Source organism: Stegostoma tigrinum, chromosome 3 (assembly GCF_030684315.1).
Source record: "Stegostoma tigrinum isolate sSteTig4 chromosome 3, sSteTig4.hap1, whole genome shotgun sequence".
Classification (NCBI taxonomy): Eukaryota; Metazoa; Chordata; class Chondrichthyes; order Orectolobiformes; family Stegostomatidae; genus Stegostoma; species Stegostoma tigrinum.
The window spans coordinates 103,153,018-103,173,981 of record NC_081356.1 but is presented as its reverse complement, the minus strand read 5'-3'; the positions used below and the strand labels follow the sequence as shown (position 1 = coordinate 103,173,981).

Below are 20,964 nucleotides of genomic sequence, written 5' to 3'. Positions count from 1 at the left end.
ACACCCATCAAGTTTTGTGTCATTAGCAAACTTGAAAATATTACGTTTGATTCCTTTATCCAGTGCATTGACATATACTGTAACTAGCAGGGGCCCATGCACTGATCCCTGCAGTATCCCATTTTGCCATCACCTTCAAATCAGAAAATGACACATTTATTCATACTTCCTTTTCCTGTCTGCTATCTAAATCTCAGCTCATGCCAGTATATTACCACTAGTCCCATATGTTTTGACTTTGCACAATAACCTTTTATGTTATACTTTACCAAAAGCTTTCTGCAGTGATTGTAATGAGGTTAGCCAGACAGACCTCATAGAATGTGAGTTCCCTGATTTGAGCTGTTAATCTGCTGCACTCAGGGAGCCCTGGCTGACTGATATCAACAGGAGTGTCAGAAGTTCTGTTTGCTCTGAGAGCTAGCTCTGAGAAAGTCAGGCCAGTGCCAAGTACTATATACATGTAAATAAAAGGTGACTTGGCGATGGGATACCAGTCTCTGAAGAATTAATGCATTTTCAGAATGTCCAAATACATCACATCCACTGATTTTCCATCACTACACTACTGGTTGATATCCACAAAAAACCTTGGTAGATGTGTCAAACACAAAAATCCGTGCTGACTTTGAGTAATACTGTTGGTATTTTTTAAGTGTCCTATTATCACATGCTTTATAATAGATTCCAGCATTTTTCCTACCATGGATGTTAGGCTAAACATTCTGTAATTCCTCATTTTCTCCCTTCCTCCTTTTTTAAATGAGAGGTTAAATTTCTCACCCTCCAACCTGTCAGGATTTTTCCAGAATCTACAGAATTTGGAAGATGGCAACCGATGCATCCAATAGTTCCATGAGCAACTCCTTTAGAATTTTGGGATATAAATTTCAGGTGCTAGAGATTTATTACATTTCAGTCCCCATAATATCTCTAGCATTTTTAAAAATAACACTAATTTCTTTTAATTCATCTGTCACAAAGGAGCCCTGCCTCCATAGGACTTCTCAGAAGATTTTTGTGTCTTTTTCACAATTATTAATTTTCTTCTTCTCCATTATCAATTCTCCAATTTCAGTCTACAAGGGCTTACATTTGTCCTCACTAATATTGTTCTTTTTAAATGTTTATCAAAATTTTTATGCTTGCTTTTATGCTCATTGCACGCTTACTCTCATACTTCATTCTTCATTATCAACTTCTTGGTCCACATTTGCTAAGTTTTAAACTGCTGGTAGTCTTTAATTGCTATATTTTTCTGAGCACACTCTGAATGACTCCTATTAGAATCTCTAATACTTAATTTTGTTTTGTTAACCATAGTTGGGCTACTTTTCTGACAATAAATGCTTAACTGCTGCAATGCATGCATGTGTGTGGGACCCAGGGAGATAGCATGAAAAGGTATCAGTCTGAGACTGGTACAGTTCGGGAAAGAAGCAAGTCAAACAGTTGGGGTAGCCAGCTGCAAAGCAGAGAATGGTAAATTCAACTGCATTTAGTTCAATGGAGGAGTCCTAACAGGAATGGCAGATGAACTCAGGTCATGGTTGGGAACATGAGACTGGGATATCATAGCGGTTCCAGAGACATGGTTCAGGGATGGACAGGACTGGCAGCTTAACGTTGCAGTGTGTAGATGCTATATGAAGAATAGAAAGGACAGCAAGAGAGTGATGTTTTTGACTGGGGATAACATTACTATGGGGGGGATATTCTTGGCAGTATGCCCAGGGAAGTTATTTGGGTGGAACTGAGAAATAAGAAAGGGACAATCACCTTAGTAGGATTGTATTATAGACCCCTCAATAGTCAGCATGAAATTGAGAAATAAATTTGTAAGGCGATCTCAGTTATCTGTAAGAATAATAGGGTGGTAATGGTAGTAGATTTTAACATTTCAAACATAGGATGAGGCTGCCAAAGTGTGAAAGGATTGGATGGAGAGGAATTTATTAACCATGTACAAGAAAATTTTCTGATTCAGTATGTGGATGTCCCTACCAGAGAAGAAGCAAAACTTGACTTACTCTTGGGCAGTAAGGCAGAGAGGGTGAATGAGGTGTCAGTGTGGGACTACGTTGTGGCCAGCAACCATAATTCTATTAGTTTTAAAATAGTGATGGAAAAGGATAGATCATACCTAAAAGCTAAAGTTGTAAATTAGAGGAAGGCCAATTTTGATGGTATTAAGTAAGAAATTTCAAAAGTTGATCGGGGTGGATGTTCGCAGGTAAAGGGATGAATGGAAAATAGGAAGCATTGAAAAATGGAAGTCCAGAGACAGTATGTTCCTGTTAGGGTGAAGGGCAAGGCTGGTTGGTATAGGGAATGTTAGTTGAATAAAGAAATTGAGGTTTTGATCAAGGAAAAGAGAAAAAACATATGCCAGGTATAGACAGCAGGAATTGAGAGAATCCCAGAAGAGACTAAAAGCAGTTCAAGTATACTTAAGAGGGAAATCAGGAGGGCAGAAAGGAGACATAGGTTGACTTTGGCAAGCAGGGGTAAGAAGAATCCAAAGGGATTCTACAAATACCCTAAGGACAAAGGAGTAAGTAGAGAGAGAAAAGGCCCCATTAAAGGTCAGCAAATCTACCAATGTGTGCAACTGCAAGAGATGGGGGAGATACTAAATGAGTGCTTTGCATCAGTGTGAATTGTGGAGAAGGACATGGAAGCTAGAGAACATGGAGAAATAAATAGCGATATCTTGAAAAACGTCCATATTGCAGAGCAGGTGCTGGATGTCTTAAAACGCATTTAGGTGGATCAATCTCCGGGGCCTGATCAGGTGTACACTAAAACTCTGTGGGATTAATTTAGGATATCTAGTTGGCATGGACGAGTTAGACTGAAGAGTCTGTTTCCATGCTGTACAGTTCAATGACTGACTCTGCTGACTGTCTACTCTCTTGCTTTTTAAGAAATTACTCAGCCTGTTGCAGTGAACTTGCTCCGTATGCATTTGTGAGTTACTTTGTTTAGACTTATGGCCCTAGATTTGATTGGATCAAGGAATTTGGTTTGGAACCATTCTGATGAACCTTCATCACACTCCTTGTATAGCAATATCCACAATTTAGGGGGAATAAAGCTGCATGCGATAGTCCAAGTGCAATCTGTCTAAATTCTACATATTTGATGTTAAATGTTGATACTCCTCGCTCAAATCTGTCTTAGTTGCTTGCTGCAACTGCTCGTTATCTTTTGTTCACCCAGAAACCAGAGGCAAAATCTTGGAACAAGCCAAAGTTGAACGGCTGGGCCCTGAAGATAATTGTAGGAAATATGTTTATGTTGCAGATACTGGGATATGCGAGGTTGCAGCCGCATCACATCAATTCCACATGGATGTTCAAATTGAAAGCTACCTGAAGCAGTACAGTGGCTCTGTGCTTAGCTCTGCTGCCTCACAGCACCAGGGACCCAGGCTTGATTGTCTGCGTGGAGTTTGCACATTCTCCCCATGTCTGTATGAGTTTCCTCCCATAGTCCAAAGGTGTGCACGTTAGTTGGATTGGCCCTTCTAAATTGCCCATCATGTCCATGTTGGTACAAACTGGGGTGGACTCAATTGGCTGAAACACCTGCTTCCACACTGTAGGGAATCTATGTCAAGGATAATAAGGAATGCTTTAGGGGTCTTTGGCAAGAGTAGGCAAGTCTGTGCAACCATTCAAAGCAATCTTGGTTGATCTCAACTCGATATCACCTTGACCTTCCTGCCCACTTTCCATGCCTGTTTAACTTATTGCTAAATAAAAATTTGTCCATCTCCTCCTTAAATGTATTCACTATCCCAACATCCACTGCCCTCATCATCACTTTTTAAAATCTGCTAATCATAAGCTTAAAACTGTGATCTCTCACTCTAAATTACCCCACAAGGAGAAATATGCACTCTACATCTGCTTTGTCAAAACCCTTTAGCATCTTATGTACCTCGAAAAGATCTCGTCTCATCATTCTAAACTCTTGTGAGTATAGGCATAAGCTGCTGAATCTCCCCTTCTAAGACAAGCTTTTCATCTCTGGAATCAATCTAGTGAACTTTCTCTGAACTGCCTCCAATGCAATTACATCCTTCCTCAAATAAGGGGACCAAAACTGTATGCAGTACTCCAGATGTGGTCCCACTAAGCTTTGTACAATTGCACCAGAACTGCCTTACTTTTATATATTATTCCTTTAGCAATAAATGCCAAAAATTCCACTTGCCTTCCATGGTAGTCTGAGAGCTCTGTGCATTACATAAACCAGACTGACATTAAACAGTTGTTCTGGAATTGCTTGGTAATGATATTTGCAACATATTAGAAAAGAAAGGAAGCTCTGAGTTCTGTTATTTGATTAGAAGCACTGAAAGGTTAAAGAGTGAACATTTAAGGAATAGGATAATTAGTGCAGTTTTTAAGGGTGCAGCAATGCCTAATAATAGGGAGCAGTCTAAATACAGTGGATATTTCTGACTAGAAAAGAAAATCTGTTGGTTTTTACCTGCAACAGCAGAGTAGGTTTATTGTGACAGCACAGACTCTGGCTCATGTCCTCTGATGGTATACCTTTATTAATGTCAAGCTGAAATATTCTTTGATGTGAAAGAACAGTTTACAAATTCGTTTCACAGGAAAGGGAATAAACCTGACTGTGCAGAAAAATAGCATTCAGAGATGTTTTATCAATAGAAATGTCTGCAATCAATCAAATCACTCAGCCCTTAGCTTTTCTTACATCCAGCACCTTCAAGCCAAGGTAAGATCATCACTTATATCAATGAAAGCACTGCAAACATGTATTTGATACCACAGTCACCCCAGTCAGTGATTTCATCTCCTTTACCATGAAATGGCAGTAGCAGCATGATCTAGCTACCCAGGTTAACTGGACAACTGCAATTTTTTGCAATACAGTAAGTCAATAAAGCAACAATATAACATCTCACTGTTAGATTGCTAGTTTTTTTTTCTGGCATTGCCAACTGTTCCTCCTCATCTGTAGCCTACTAAGGCACACACATTAACTGTATCCTGTAGATGCATTGTAAATATTGTTGAGAGATTCTGGCTCCCTGTAAAGAATTAATATTACCATCTGAGTGCCCTTTTGGACCTACAATCACAGGAAAGGAATAAACTTTAAAATTTTGGGTCCAAGGTGCACCTTCACAGAGGTCTTCCCTTGCAATACTATATAATTTTTTTTGTTGTTTGCTTCTAAGTCTGTGTAAGGAAGGGAACAAGACTAAAAAGAGTGCGGTTTTATTAATTCTGCAGCTTCATCTTCATGAATTGCCTTCATCCTCTTAAATGAAAACATGCGCAGGAAACCTACACCTGGGATGTCAGGCCTCTTCATGAATTCAAAGTAGGGTTGGTATTAACAGCTACATCTTGAAAAGGCCCTCCCACTAAGTGACAAAGAACAAGGAAAATTATAGCACAGGAACAGGCCCTTCGGCCCTCCAAACCTGTACTTACATGCTTCTGGTTACAATTAAAACCCTCTATCATTCGGGGACCATATCCCCCTATTCCCATCCTATTCATGTATTTGTCAAGATGTCCTTTAAAAGTCACTAGTGAGGGCACCATCAAGGGGTAAAAGTCTACTGGACCTCATCCTCACAAGTCTATCTGCCGCAGATGTATCTGCCCATGACAGTATTGTTTGGAGTTGCCTATGCACAAAGACCCATCTTTACATTGAGAAAGCCTCCATCATGGTGTATTGCCCTATCAGCATGCTAAATCAGCAATCTTCCAACAAATCAAGCAACTCCAAACTTTATATCCATGAAGTACGGCGAACCATCAGTGGCAGTTGAGTTCTATCCAACCACAATCTGCAACCTCAACCTGAAATATCCTTCACTCTACCATTATAATCAAGCCCCCAAGAGTGTCAACCCTGGTTCAATGAAGTGCAGAGAAGGAATTCTAGAGATATCACCACACCTGGCAGCACCAGAGGTACCTAGAAGTGAGGTATCAACTTAGTGAAGCTACAACATAAGACTACATGCATTCCAAACAATGGAAGCATCATGTAATAAATGAGACAAAGCAATCCCACAAACAATGGATCTGAATTTTGTTTGATAGTCCTACCATACCCAGTCATCAATTATGGTGTATAATTAAGGAATTAACAGACAGAGGATACTCCACAAATATCTTTACCCTCAATGATGGGGGAGCCTTGCACATCAGAGCTGAAGACAAGCCTGAAACATTTGCATTCATTTTCAGCCAGAAGTGCCGAGTAGATGAGTTATCCTCCTTCTGTGATTCCCAGCATCATAAATGCCAGTATTCAACCAATTTGATTCACTTCAGTAACGTTAGTAAATGGCATGAGATGGAGGTGATTATTAACATGCTATAGTATTCACCCCTCAATAATCTGCCTACTGATGCTGAGTTTGGATTCCAGGAGGCTCAACATCATTGAGAGTAAAGCAGCCAGGTTCATTAACCTCCTATCCATCATGTGCAGCATTTACTACCTTCAGCACTGATGCACTGTAGCAGAATGTGTACCATTAATAAGACACACTTCAGTAACTCACTAAGGCCCGTTTGATGTCACCTTCTAAACTCACTGCTGTCTAGAAGGACAAGGGCAGCAATTACATGGAAACATCACTAACTGCAAGTTTCTCTCCAAGCCACTCCCCACCCCAAATTGGAAGTATATCATTGTTACATCACTGTCGCTGGGTTAAAATCCAGGAACTCGCTCCCTAGCAGCATTTTAGGTGTCCCTACTCCTTGAGGACTGCAGCACTTCACTTTTTGAAACAACATTGTATCAGTAAACCCACAATGCTATTAGGGAGAGAATTCCATGACTTGAATCCAGTGACACTGAAGTACCAGCAATATATTTCCAAGCCAGGATGGTGAGCGACTTGGAGGTAAATTTGCAGGTGGTGTTCCCATGTATCTGCTTCCCTTGTGTTTCTAGAAGATAGTGATTCTGGGTTTGGAAGGCATTGTTTAAGGAACTTTGGTGAGTTTCTGCAGTGCACCCTGTAGATTGCACATCCTACAGCTCCTGAGCATCAGCGGTAGAGTGAATAGATGTTTGTGGGTATGGTGCCAATCACATGGACTGCTTTGTTCTGGATGGTATCCTGAGTGAAGTCTAATGCAACTGAGTCATTGGCAGCTGCACACTTTTGTTTTAAATGTGCATAAGTGTCACCAATCTCTATCAGTGTCCTCAACTCCCACTCAGGCCCCAAGTTTCCATGGGTGATGAGCTACACTGAGAGACAGCATCATCGGCTTCATCTGGTGTGTATGGGAATGTCACCCCCCCCCCCCCCCCACAGTGGATGAAGGCTGGAACAATAGAAGTGATAGATGGTCCCAGCAACAGTACAAGGGTGCCAAAGACTAAAACCACCAAGGTGTGTAGCACATTTAGAGCACTCTCCTGATTAAACAGGCCTGTAGCCTATGAACTCTGGACAAGCTTTGTACTCATCAAGTATCACTCCATAGTTTTCTATCAAACCTAGTGACAAAGTAGGAATGATTGGTGGACTACTGACACAAAAGGAAGAAGCCTGAAGAAGCTGGAGTTACATAGTGTTAATTGAGCCTTTACTACTTGTTTCATGTTATGATCACTTTAAATATTTATATCTGAATTTTTAAAAAAATAATATTTTACTGTGTTAATAACCAACATGGTTTATTATCACCATTTTACAGATTAAATGTGTGGACATTTCTTTCATACTGTTGTGAACATGTCTGATATTTGGAAGTTATGATGGATAATTTTGTTAAAATTGTATTCTGAAGAGTACATTAAATGATCAAATGCTAGGCTTTGGGTCTTGTAACTTTGACTGTTTACTTTAAATTTAATTAGACGATTATTTCTTGAAAATTCATCAAATGAAATGGTCATACAAAAAAAATAGAAAACCTACAAACAATGATCTGGGATTCAATACATTCCTTCTGAGGGAACTAGGGTCTAAGTACATCCCTGTGGACCTCTGCTGTGGAGGATGTATTCAGTGTCTGAATAATGGTATAAGTGCATTGATTTGGAATTGACATTTTAACACTTCCCTGTGAATGCTATTTTTCAACGAAACACAGCAACTTCCAACCAAAACGATGTCAAGTCCATTATATCTCTATGGTGTATAAACTGGGAATAGTGTTCTGAGCCATTAAACCCGGTGGAATCAGTAAATTGTAACATTGCTCCGTTTAACTAAATCCCATTTACTGTAAATTAGTTAACCTGCAAATTAATATGTCTACCCCTTCACAAGTTACCGGCGCTATGTTAATGAGAATACATTAAACCGGTGAGGAATACAAACTCTATGTGACGTTGTATAAATTTAACTAGATTGTACTCGGGCGGATTTTTCTCCGAAGGGCATGGTCTAAAGGATTTTCATTCCAGTACCCGAGAGAAACTTTACACCACCCCCCCCCCCCGCCCCCCACTAACAGGCCCAGAGTGGGCCTTATGAAACAGCCAAATATTCACCTAAAAAAAGTTGCCCGCACAGCCGTTTAAATGGATTTCGCCGTTGAAAGATCTTACTATTGCACCAGTTATTTAATTTATAGAAGTGTGCGAGAATATCTCTGCGTGTGCGTTTTAATGAGTGAACAGCGATTAACATGCGATGAAGTGCAATACGCCCAGACAGAAAGCTGCTAGAGACATTTTGAAAAGTTTCAGTGCATTTGCTATTGATAGATACAGCGATGTGTCAGCCCTCTGAAAGCTTAGATCGTCGACTTCCTGTTTCTGGGGTTAGAGCTGCTATATTGTAAACTCCAGACGGTATTGCTGGAGAGGGAAGCACCCGGATCCGTGTTTATACCCTTCGATAAATATCATGAAATAACTGCGGCATGGAATAGGTGTCTAACTCCCACTGCAACAGATTCGGAGTGGCACAGGTAATGGGCGGGAGGGCTCATGCTAAGTGAGGGACTGAAGCAGCGAATGGCCAGTGCGCTCGCCAGTTTACCTCAAAGATTCACTCTTAAAATGGCTTCGGAGTTTTGTAAGTAGACTGCTTTTAATGTATGGACTGTCTATTACTGTACAAAACAGACTCAGCTCTTCACTGCCCTTCCCCACTCCTAAACCGGAGCCAACGTCAGAAAATCCTTGAATGGGTCCACTTTGGGTCACTCTCAAAGAGGTAATCCTGATCAAAGTGAACGAATGAAACAATGTGCCAACTGCTGATTAAAAAAAGCCTTAGAGCTGAAGGGCAGCAAGACAAGTCTGTATTAAAGCCAATATAAATTCTTCCATTAGTAACTCCGGGAATTTGGTTCAGATTGGAAATTCTGTGTCAGAGGCCATCCAGCATGTCTGCGACGAATTTGTAAATATTTTTCACCGTTATCTCGACAGGATGAGTCCCAACCACCTCTCCTCAAACATAGTCCCCGTGCTCCTGGTCAGTTCATGTGGTGCCTCCGCGCCTGTCGACATGATATCGGGAGCAGCGGCGCAAAAGAGAATGGGTAGATTTGAAGAGAAACATCAGAGAGAAAAAAGCCAAATTTATACACTTCCCGTGTCGACTCAAAAAATCCAGGCCAGCACAGAGCCTTCCTCTCTGGTAAACAAAGCAATAGGAACTGAGGTGTAAGGTTTAATTGTTTTCCAAGAAAATGTTACTTGTTATCTTACGTTAAGTAATTTACTTAATTGCTGAATCATTGCCAACATGAAACTCATGCCAGACAGATATGCTTAGTATCGAATTAATATAGCAATGCCCTGTTAAATAAAATTTCGTGTCAGCAAATTACCAGATCCATTAAATTGGTTTAATAAATGACAGGATTCGCTTTGGTGCCTTTGATTGAATTTACTGTCATCTTTATTATAACATCAGGATCACCCGAAACTGTCTATTTCGACACCGATTTGAAGTTACAATGGGTTGGGGAGAGGGGAGGGTGATACTTGGATCTGAGTCCCTCGACGTTACTATGCAAGCTTCATTCCTCGACTCTATTATACAAGCATGCCTGTTTTTATTTTAAGTCTGGTTTGCTGATTTGACCGCCTCTTCATTATATATTTTACTGGCCCATCTTCAGAGATTTGGAGTTGTCGGGTTACACTCTAAGCATAATTTCCATTTTCTTCCTGCTTTTTGAATCCGTTGTCGGCCACAAGCGGTTACTTTATAGCTCTCCGGCTTTATGTTCTTAAAAATAGACTGCTGACTTCATATTCTTGCCATAGCAACGCGTTGCGCAAACGGGCACACTGTAGTTAAACCCTTATAAACTTTCAGTCCCATTAGGCCAGGAGAATATTTGTAATGCTGAATAAGGAGCAGTTGGTTCCAGAAATTCTCCTAAGGCGGCATCCAGGATGTGCAGGAGCCTGCAACAATACATTCAAGAACCATTTCCCCGGACTGAGAGTTGAATTCCACAAACTACTTCAACAAACTAGCGAGCCAATAGATTTGACATTTGATTGTTGTTAGTCCAGGCGGATGTTTGGAGCATTTTGTCTATGAAAGCAGTTATGTTAATACAGTTCAGCGACGGGGTTCTGGTGGGAAGGATTCCTCTGGTCTATGTATAGTCACTTGGTACAACGATGGTTCCCCATGCTATCTTCAGCGTTTTGGAGAAACGTCCAACAGTTCGTGAATATATTTAAAAAGTGATCACAGACAACGACAGAATAAGTCCTCAGCTCTGAACCATAACTTTATTTTGCAATAGGAAGTTAATCACATTTATTACAATCATGATAAATACCTGCATGCAAAGAGAAGGCTCAACAATTCAAGAAGCCGCGAGAAATCTCATGTTCTTTATGTCAAGTCTCAGTGGATCACTTGGTAGTTCTTTACGTGGTGTTTGCATATTTTACTGGGTCATCAATAACTGAGACATTTAGTGCAATCATACATCAGGCCTTTCGTCTATAACTATTTGCGATGGATTTGATCGGTCACATTGAGATTTTCAATCATTCGGTTTTCCCTCCAAAACTATCTTTTCTCAAAAAAAAATCCCAAGCCTTTTTTTTTGCTTAGAACAGTTTGGATCAATAACATTTCATAAGATGCCGTCTGCAAGTTGTTGCAGTGGCACCTGATGACCCTTCGCAACTATCAACACAATGACTTCGGTCATTCGGATATTTTCAAACCATTCAAGTGGTACCAAAGCACAGCATTGTTACTCCCGTCCACCTCAAGAAACAACACAATTTTCTTACTGATGCAGTCCTGTATCATTGTGCCTGTGCTTTTGGATAAGACGTAACAAACAAGTTTAGATTCTTTTGTGACCTTTTCTCCATCACTTCATTTCACTGTAAATCATAACGTTTATTTTACAAATTTAATCTTGCCGTTATTACGCAATTAAAATCATGCTGCAGTATTGGCAACTTGAAAGGAAAATTCGGTATATATAAACATGATTTACTGGTGATGTAATAATTTCTCTCGGATAGTTTAAATAAACACATTAGCAAAAGAATTTCAGACATGCCCGGATGCACATTGAAGTTGACTGGCATGAAGCAGGGTTTGAAAAGTGGTGAAACATCTCACTATTTAATACATGTCTTTGCTCCCATACCGTGTAAATTACAGGATAATAGTGTGCAGACGATAGCAGGCTCTGTTTATACAATCTATTTCTTCACACAAGTTCCCATTGCTTTTTGTAGCCTTTGCTGTATGTGGTGGTTCTCTGATCCTGCTGACCTCAACCATGTGTTTTCACTTTTTGTTCTGATCTCAATTCCATGACCAGCGGGGAATGAAATACAAATTGAATAGTAGCTATTCAAAGGCCAGTCTTTTCAAACTGCTTTTAAGTCTTCTTTGTCTTGACTATGAAGCAATGGTCTAGAACCAAATGCGATAGGCTTTACAGACTCAATTAGCTGTTAATGTACACGTTAGAGCGAGGGAACATCACTGTCTAATGCAATCGCAGCAAATGATATACAAATGGATAAAAGAACAAATGGGTTGTAGATTGCTTCATTAAACTGGGGGGCTACCTTACCTGCCAACGTCGCCTCCATTTCGTCATTTTACTTTCTAAAAGAGTACTGTTATTTGGTTTGATGTAAGCTGGATGCTTCTGTAGAAGTTAATTCTCCTCCCCTCCCCTTTGCAGTTTTAACATGTCAATCGAAAGTTAAAGCAAAACTCGCAACAGTAATTTTGCAAAATGTCGCACCCAGCAAAACGAAAGAAAGTAGAACCAAATAGTGGTCAAAACCAGTGTTTTCTTTTGCGGGTGACATTACATTAGTGTTACAGATGTATCTTCGTGAGCTCCCCCCATGGAGGACTGCTTTGCGTGTTATACAAGAAGCAGGGTTTGTTTATTCAGCTTCTTTCCTGGAAGGGCAGCTTGGAGAAGTTAAAACATTCTTTATGTTCACTGCAGGCATGTTTTTTCTTCCACCACCACCAACCCCCCAACTCTTTTGCAGTTCTGGTAGGCAGCTTGTAAACGAACAAACGTTCTGAAATTTACCTACAGTTGTTGGGAAATACTGAAATAACAATACTTCTAAACGTTAGCCGTACAGAAAAGGCGGCCGCCTTTCTCTCAGCAGGGAGTTTCAGTAAGATTCGCTTCATTACCAATGTCGAATGGAGTTGCTCCGAATCAAACAGCTCAAATTACTGGTAAATCCATGACACTCTTTTGAACTGCTCTGAAGAAACAGTGCTCTAAATTATTAACCACGAAACGAAAGCACTGTTTTATTTCGAGTAAAATTCTTCCATGGTCTAAGAAGTCTTCTTTAAAGAAGTTAATTTATACAGGATTGAGGGGGACATTTCTGAAAACGAAGATGACGGTGCGAAATAATTTAAACTTGCTGTTCAGATTAGTATAGGTGCAAACAAGAAGCCATATGTGCCGTTCTAGCCTGAGCTGATTAACGTGACGAATAACAAAAGGGTTATGATAGTCATTGAGATGGGTGGCTAATGTTTGGAAAGCCCACGGGCTTAGCATTAAAATTTCATGCAATTGTTTCTTCTGCACAACAGTCATGTAAACTTCCCTTGGTTTATGTAGCCTGGTTTTCATTGCTTTAGCTTTGCACGGTTTGCTCTTGTTTAGCTTATTAGCCCAGAGGGATACCCAAACTAAACATCTGGGATGAATACTTTGGAGTCGGATTTCGCAGTTATCTAACATTATTCAAACCCACTGGAAGCTGCACAGCTTTATGAACTAGTTTACTACAGAATTGTGGCATTGATATGGGAGGGGCGGTCTCGTAAACTAAATGATAGACACAAAATTATGCACAATAATATTGCGCTTTGGACATTTTGACCGAGTGGTCGCAGAGTACGAGGATTGTGATTGGGGAACTTAGGCCTTGAAAATCAATTTTAAAATTGCTAGATGCGATTTATGTCAAAATCGCACCTTGTATACGTAAAGACACGAAAAACATACAGGCGAGCACAGTTTATGCTGTCTCCTGTATTTGCCTTGGAGGGAAAACATCAACTATTGCAAATTAGCAGGGTCTTATGTTTATGTTCAAAAGCAGATGGTGTGACTGAAATGATGAAACTGTAATTGAACAAGATTTTCTGAATTTCCCCAAGGTAAATGTTTTATTTTAATTGTCATGCGCTTCCGGTGTTGTTTGTTCTTCTGGATGCTTGTGTCAGTTCATCATCTGACACGGACCTGCATTGTCCCAGTCCCAGTTCTTAGAGTCTATGGACATCCAAAGTGATGTGCCACAGACCCTCACCCCATTTGCCAATGAATGGGTTTGTTTTCGGCACAGAAAGGGCTGTGCCCACTGTGGGAGGAATTAAATCTTCAGCGTAGCCTGCAAGTTTTAAAAAGACCATGCAGGTTCTTAATTGGAGAGGTACGAAGTGACGTATTACTGAATACGAAATCAATTAATTGGAAAGAATTTGGATATTAACTCGCTCACTCACAAATAGGAGCATATCAGAATATAAATACACGAATGTACACGTATGTTACTGTGATAGAAGAGTCAACATGAGGGCGTGAAACTTAGAATTTAAATCTACAGGCGCTTTCGACTTCGTACAGATAAAGTGCACAATTGCATGTTCGTAATAGACGACGTTGTTACAATGAAATAACTTCACAGAAGACTGGCTCGTAAGGTTAGATTATTGGTTTAACTTAACCACTAAAAACCCTACGCAACCCACTACTCTCCTTTGGGGAAGGATATCTGTCCTGCTCCTCTGATGCTGCTTGGCCTGTTGTGTTCGTCCAGCTCTACACCTTGTTATCTGACATTCTTATCCGGTCTGGCCTACATGTGACACCAGACACACAGCGATTTGGATGACTCCTGAATTCCCTCTGAAATGGCCTAGTGAGCTATTCATGGGCAATTGGGGATGAGAAACAAATGCTGGCTCATTCAGGGACACCCCACATTCAATAAATTTTATAAAAACAGGCTTATCTATTCCTGATTGGAAAAGTGCTGTTTAAAAATTCTGACACAATGGTAGATTAAGAGATTGTCCCCAGAAACGCAGGAATAGGACTAGGCCAGTCAGACTACTGATGCTCGATTAGATCATGACTGGTCAGCATATGAACACTTTTTCTGTGTTCCTCAAACTCCTCAAAACCCTTACCTGACACCCTTTCGTTTAATAACCATTTCACGTCTGGAACCTGAATTCACCCCGGATGGAATGAACATCTCCGATCTTATAAGGATATAATGATTCTTTGATAACAAAATGTGAGGCTGGATGAACACAGCAGGCCAAGCAGCATCTCAGGAGCACAAAAGCTGACGTTTCGGGCCTAGACCCTTCATCAGAGAGGGGGATGGGGAGAGGGAACTGGAATAAATAGGGAGAGAGGGGGAGGCGGACCGAAGATGGAGAGTAAAGAAGATAGGTGGAGAGAGTGTAGGTGGGGAGGTAGGGAGGGTATAGGTCAGTCCAGGGAAGACGGACAGGTCAAGGAGGTGGGATGAGGTTAGTAGGTAGCTGGGGGTGCGGCTTGGGGTGGGAGGAAGGGATGGGTGAGAGGAAGAACCGGTTAGGGAGGCAGAGACAGGTTGGACTGGTTTTGGGATGCAGTGGGTGGGGGGGAAGAGCTGGGCTAGTTGTGTGGTGCAGTGGGGCGAGGGGACGAACTGGGCTGGCCAGCCTCACATTTTGTTATCTTGGAATTCTCCAGCATCTACAGTTCCCATTATCTCTGATACTAATGATTCTTTGATGTAGATGTAGAATTAAGTTTGTCGTTGTAAGTATGGTGATTTTGTTATCACAGACTTGAACGAAACATTTGGGAGAAGGCAATAGCGGGTATTGTCACTGAAGTGGTAATCTAGAAACCCAGATTAATTTTCAGAGGACATGAGGGGTCGAGTGCCGCCATGGTAAATCGTGAAATTTAAATTACATCTGAAAGTCCTGCAATTTAAAGCCAGTCTAATGGCAAACAATCGATTGTCATTTCAAATACCCATCTGGTTTATTAGTGCTCTTTAGGGAAAGAAGTCTGCTGTCTTTAGCTGGTTTGGCCTTGATGTAAATCCAGAACCACACCAATGTAGCTGAGCCTTAATTGCCCTGTGAAACGGCCAGGAGAATTAATCTGCTCAAGCGCAACAAATTCGTCTTGCCAGCAGCACCGACATTCCATATAAAAATATTATTAAAGTCTCCTGATGTAGAATCCTGAACACCCTAAGCTCAATGCTAACGTAAGCAGTGGTGATCTGAGCTAAAAAAATTGGGATCCAAATTATTTGAATATCACCAACCTTAGTGGTTCGTGTCAATAATTATCACACAAGTTCCCCCAATTTTTTTTACTGGCAATTGTCTGTTCTTTCACAGAAAACTCCTCATTCTCTGCGGCTAACATGGGACGTTATGCATGAAATGGACCGCACAGAAAGCACAATGAATAGTGAACTTTTTAAACGCTAAGGCATGCATTGGAGATGATTTTGGATCTCAATGAGTTCCCCTGATGTCTTCCAGCTGATGGCAAAATATCACGGTAACAGATTGTCATGACATTCAAGGCTCGAGGCTATTGGCCTAATGCAGGAAAGTGGAACTAGTGTAGGTAGAAGCATTTTGGTGGTACACATTTGATGGGCCAATAGGTCTCTTCTGTACTGTATAATTCTATGAGTTAGAGAAATGGTGAACTGGTCGCACGTAATCATATGATATTTTGTATAGTCTCTGTCTATAATTTATCTTCAAAATACATTTAAATATACAGTGGATACTTCCCACTTAGTCTCCAATTATTCAATTCACTGACTTCCTCCTCAAGAAACCCAAAACTGGGACAGAGGTCACAGTTTCACAGTCTTCAAAAGTCTGGTAAAATAGCAAATGGCTAATGGTGAATACATTTGCAGTTATGGGAGAATGGCAACTAATCGATGGACTTGCTGGAATGCTCAGCAGCTGGCAGTATCTGTGAACGTCTCGGTCTGAGGAAGGATCGTTAGCTCTGATTTATTCTTCAAAGATGCTGAGTTTTTCCATCAATTTCTGATCTTGTTCCTGATTTACAGCATCCGCAGTTCTTTCGGTTTACATTTAGCCATCAGTGGGCTTATTCCTCTGACGTTAACGGTGTAAGTTTCTTCTCTTATAGCTCTGCCCACTCAGAGCTAAGAAATAAGGCATTGGGGCATTCTTCTATTCTCAAGTCATATTGTTGGAGATGTATCTTTTCACTGACCCATTACGTCATTGATCCTAACAGCTAAAACGAGAAAAAAATATTTCGTTTCTTAAACGACAAAAGCAAATTGCGAATTGTCAGTTGTAGCGAAGAGCAGGTACCTTAATTTGAAGCTACCTCCCTTCTCCACTATCAGAGTACGTCACTAGTTGCATTCACGCTATTAAAGGCCACAAATGAATGCAATGGCCAAGATTCGATATTTGTGAGGTAGCTCCGGTCATTAATACTTCGGTCAGGAGTCCCAGGCTGTCCGAAGTTGTCATTCGGTTGATGTTTAGACAGAGAACGGCTGGTTTAGAAATTGCCAAGGTGTTTTTTTACGACTCTGCGTAAAAAAATAGCCTGCTCTGAAGTCGTACTCGTTACAGGATTTATAGATCCTGTAACAGCGATGATCTAAAAAAGGCTGGGTAAGTGCACTCGGTTATTGGAGGATTTTAGAGATACGTCTGTTTACATTGAGCGTACTTGAACTTTTATTGCCTTGTTTGCTGACTGCCTTGCTTCAGGGAGAGCATCAGTCAAGCAGCTGATGCAGAGAAAAATATGTGGGCGAGGATTTACTGCAATGAAATCTGGTAAATCAGTAACGGATTGCATTAGTCATTTTACTTCGCGTCTTTTATTGATAAAGGAAGGTTTTACTGTGGAAATACCACAGTGTGTGACTGTTCAAGATGTCACACTCCCGCATTTGGCGTGTCTGCCCGAGTCAGGAACATCGCAGACTTGTCTTTTTATGCTGGGGACATTTTGGTTGGCATGATGACACCGCCGCTAATTACAGCACCAAATTGACAGGATTTTACTAGGGAAAACTGTCACTTTTTTATATAAAAATACATTTAGCTTTCATTGATAGAGCGATACCAGTAGGATCTGCGAGATTAGGCAGTCATCACGTGACAGCATCCTTCAAGCCCACTTGCGTAGGAAAAGCAGAATATTATGTCATATTTCAAATACTTATCACGCCAACCTAAACACTAATAAAAGAGATCAGAAAAAAATTCACAATATATTTCTACAAAATAGGGCCTGTCTTCTGTTCTCTGTGAGCAATGAATTGGCATTCATTAAAATTCACCCAGGTCGAGATTTTAAAATATTTTCCTTTACCAGATATAGTCCAAGTGCGAGTCAAGTGCGTATGATCGTTTAATATCAAGTATTTTGCATACCTTTGATCGGAAGCCTTTGGTCTGACTTTAATAATGAGCAACATTCATCTTAGTCTCGCGTCTTAGTACATCATAGATCACAGAACCCCTACAGTGTGGAAACAGCCCCTTCGGCCAACCCAGACCCATTCCTCTATAACCCACCTAATCTCCACGTCCCTGAACACTCGGGACAATTTAGCATGGCCAATCCACCTAGCCTGCACATCTTTGGACTGTGGAAAGAAACCGGAGCACGCGGAGGAAACCCACGCAGACACAGGGAGAATGTGCAAACTCCGCACAGTCAGCCGGCGGTAGGAATCGAACCTGGGTCCCTGGCGCTGTGAGGCAGCAGTGCTAACCGCTATCCGTGCGGATAATACAGATCGGTGCAAAATACAATTTATAATCTGAAATTGAGACTCTCGCACTGAATATATTGTGGCCTAAATCTATGATATTTTCGGTTCAACACTGATACTAATGAAGAAATACATATCCTTTATATTTGGTTCCTTATATGAAATCACACAAAGTTGAGACTTTCATTGGCGAGATGCAGGCGTCACCAGCTGCGCCAACATTTATTTCCCATTCCTAGTTGCCCCTGAGAAGTTGGCGCAGAGCTACTATCTTGACGGATGCATTCCATGTTCTGTAGGGTGACCCACGAAGTCACTAGAGAGGGAATGCCAGGATTTTGGCCTAGGTACACTGAAGAAGCAACAATATATTTCAAAGGCTGGTTTGGAAAGGAATTTGCAGATGGCGGTGTTCTTATGTGTCTGTTGCCCTTGCCCTGCTCGATGGTGGTGATAATAGATTTGGGTGGTTCTATGTGGAGCGTTGGTGAAATTCCGCACTGTACTTTGTTGATGGTACAGACTGCTGGATGTGGTGCCAATGCCAGTAAGCTGTTTTGTCCTGGATGGTGTCAAGCTTCTCGAGTTTTGTTGCTGCTGAACTCATTCAAGCCAGTGGGAGTATTCCGTCACACTCCTTCCTGATTCGTGCCTTGTAGAAAATGGACAGGCCTTGAGAGTCAGGAATTGAACTACTCGCTGCAGGATGCGTGGCCTGGGACCTGCACCGTAACTGTAGTATTTATAAGGCTAATCCGGTTCAGTGTCTGGCTCATGGTAACTTCCAGAATGTCGATAGTGGGGAATCTCAGCCATGTTAATGCTATTGAACTTCGCCGAGTAACAGAGTGTGTCTTGCTGGAGATGGTCATAGCCTGGCATTTGTGAGGCACAAATGTTACTTGCCATTTATCCGCCCAAACTTCAATATTGTCCATGGATAGTTCAAGGACAAATTTAATCCGTTACGCTGTTTGCAGAAAATAAGAGCTCTGCTTCTTTATAGGGTAACAGTAATCCCCTCGGGCTACGTTCAGTTTTCTCTTCACAGCGCTGTGACAAGTGAGCAAAAATCTTCTACGGTCCTGGCTATGCGCCACAATCTCTTTAACAGCCAATATGGCAAACTGAACGAGCCAAGTGTACAAAAGCGACTGAAAGCATATAACCATCAGCAGTAAGTGTCCCGGGAAAAGAAAATAATGGCTCTGGCATGTTCGGTAACTCCGACTTTTTAATGTGACAATTAAGAATTCCGCGTCTCCCCGTTACAATAGTTTTGCATATCGATTATTTGGGAAATTGGTGAATTAAGCATTTGATACGTCCCAGAGGGCTACACCGTGCTCCTCAGTCAGACAAAGCCAAACAGCTCACTAAATAACAGCGTTATCTCCAATTCGGAGATTGGCAGCTTTGTAATTCGGTGAAAGGCACAGGACTCTGGTCTACCGGAGAGCTTCATTCTTAATGAAGTTCGCGTTCTTTGGGGAAACGCTTCTTCCATTTTGGATCCCTCCTGCAGCTTTGATGAATGTGGATGTTGTCACAGCACGGGGGGAAACCGTCTCCTCCGGAAGGATTTAGAAGTGCGTGGGAACAGGACCTTTGGCGTCAAGTAAAATGATCAATGGTGAGAGTTATAGAAACAGGCTCACAGAACTGCCATAGTGTGCCCCTACGATGTGCGAGTAGGCCATTTCACCCATCGAGTCCACACTACCCCTCCGAAGACCATCCCACCCACACACCACCCAATCCTATCCCTGTAACCCGGCATTCCCATGGCAAACCCACTTACCCTGCACATCCGTGGACACTATGGGCAATTTAACGTGGCCAATCCACTTAACCTACAGCAGGAGAAGCGAAGATCAGTTCAAGGCATTACCACAAACATAATGGATCCCAACGTTGCTTCGCAGATACTATCTCGCTCTGCAAACTGGGTTCCGGAAGTAAGGAGGCAAGAAGGACTGATTAACACACACGCTCTGATGCATTCTCACTTGAAATAAAATAGAGAATCACACTAGGAAACGGCAAACATCTCTGTAGATTCAGGGCGACCGTCTGGTTGTTCTGTCTACTGGTAGCAGCACACGGAGTACTGAAATTTCCATTATCAACTACAAAGTGCTATTTCTTCTCATTTTCGGGGAACAGACATTTTCCCGTAACAAATGCGGATGGAACATTTGTGAGATAAATACTGAGCAGAGTGGAGTAGGTGGAACATGGAGTATCACCACTCCACCTTTACCTTAAATTTAAAACAGGCTGCACAAATGACCCTGGCAACAGCAAACAATACAAATTTATGACTTCCCATAATTTAGCCTGGCTAAAACCAGTGTATATGTCAGCATAACTTTCAATTTTCAAAGGCATTCTGATGTGTTTGAATCCATTCAAAGTTTCAGAGTTACAGACACCACAATTGTGCTGAAGTTTGGGACAAACTTGCAATAAAATCTACTCGTGCCAAAATATTGCCAAATTTTGCATTTTGTCCTAGGCAACAGAAATTCCAAAATAGTCCTCACCTTCAATTGTTTAGGTGATGCTTGGCCTTTACCAGTATTGCAAAAAGAAGTCATTTTTTCCTTGGCAAATTCACTCAGCCAGATTTATAACCAAACTGGCTTTTTGTAGCCAATAGAACAG

General features: G+C 41.3%; 1 long non-coding RNA gene across 1 annotated transcript in view; it reads left to right on the top strand.

The window, feature by feature from the left end:
* The first annotated feature begins 8,836 nt into the window (after positions 1 to 8,836).
* LOC125451195 (uncharacterized) overlaps positions 8,837 to 20,964 on the top strand; it is a 128,973-nt gene continuing 116,845 nt past the window's right edge. The window contains exon 1 of the long non-coding RNA XR_009445601.1: positions 8,837 to 8,948. This is a non-coding gene — a long non-coding RNA (uncharacterized LOC125451195). The remainder of the gene's footprint in view (positions 8,949 to 20,964) is intronic.